Here is a 1,080-nt window from a genome sequence, read left to right on the forward strand (position 1 = left end):
TAGTCCCAGTCCTCGGCTTAGAATGCTCGAGACGATCAGCGACCTGACTCATAGGGGTAATGAAACCCCTCTCCGAGGGAGGGGACTCATTGCTGGGGGAGCCGACCGGAAAACACATGGCTCCATTTCCAAGCCATGAGTTTCTGTTTGAGTCAGAAGTGGCGAGCGTGTGTACGTGCTAGAGACGGCGGCTCAGGTGACGTCGGCTACACGTCCCAAACGTCTGTGCCTGCTTCCTTGTCAAGGGGAGGTGGTTGAACTGGTGGATGAAGAGAAGGCTTTGGTTTTCAGGGAACGGGGCTCACATGCCACCTCTTTCACCTTAGCACCTGGTCCACCTTGACCTTGAGCTTCAGGTTTTTTCCAGTTTAGAAAGAGGATGGTGATCCTTTCTTTTTTCTTTTTAATGTTTTTTTGTTGTTGTTGTGATTTTTGAGAGAGAGAGAGTGTGTGTGTGAGCAGGGGAGGATCAGAGAGAGGGGGAGACACAGAATCCAAAGATAGGCTCCAGGTTCTAAGTTAGCTGTCAGCACAGAGCCCGACGCAGGGCTTGAACCCACAAATCATGAGATCATGACCTGAGTCAAAGCTGGACGCCAAACTGACTGAGACACCCAGGGGCCCCGATGGTGATCCTTTTTTATAGGCTCATGGCACCATGCTTAGCATAACATGTAATTTTCCTTCCCTACAGCCCTTTGCATAAATGCATGCCAGGGAATCATGCATGAACGTCCCAAGGCTCAGCTTCCTCATCTGCGAAATGGGAGTAAAACACTCTCTCGCGGGCGTGCTGTGGTAACGTCCGTGCTGTGCACAGCAGAGTGCTGGGCACAGAGAAAGTGTCCAGAGACTAGACAAGCTTCCAGCCCTTACCCTTGCTGGGTAACAGCTCACTTCTTCTGGAAGTCCTTTGGCAAACTCTTGGGAAGGTGACCCAGAACCAAGGAAGAAAGCAAAAAGAACCTCTTTTTCCCCACCCCTTCGCTGAACCATCAGAATCAGTGTGGCCAAGCTGCTGCACTTTGCTCAGGGCAGAGCTCCAGGACCCTAACAACTCTTGTGAGTTGTGAGAGATGC

The 1,080-nt window shown here is 51.3% G+C and overlaps 1 protein-coding gene across 1 annotated transcript in view; it reads left to right on the forward strand.

The window, feature by feature from the left end:
- The window catches only part of TG (thyroglobulin), a 233,195-nt gene that overhangs the window by 25,525 nt on the left and 206,590 nt on the right, over positions 1-1,080 (forward strand). The gene's annotated exons all lie outside the window — the stretch shown is intronic.

This window comes from Suricata suricatta, chromosome 15 (assembly GCF_006229205.1).
Source record: "Suricata suricatta isolate VVHF042 chromosome 15, meerkat_22Aug2017_6uvM2_HiC, whole genome shotgun sequence".
Taxonomy (NCBI): Eukaryota; Metazoa; Chordata; class Mammalia; order Carnivora; family Herpestidae; genus Suricata; species Suricata suricatta.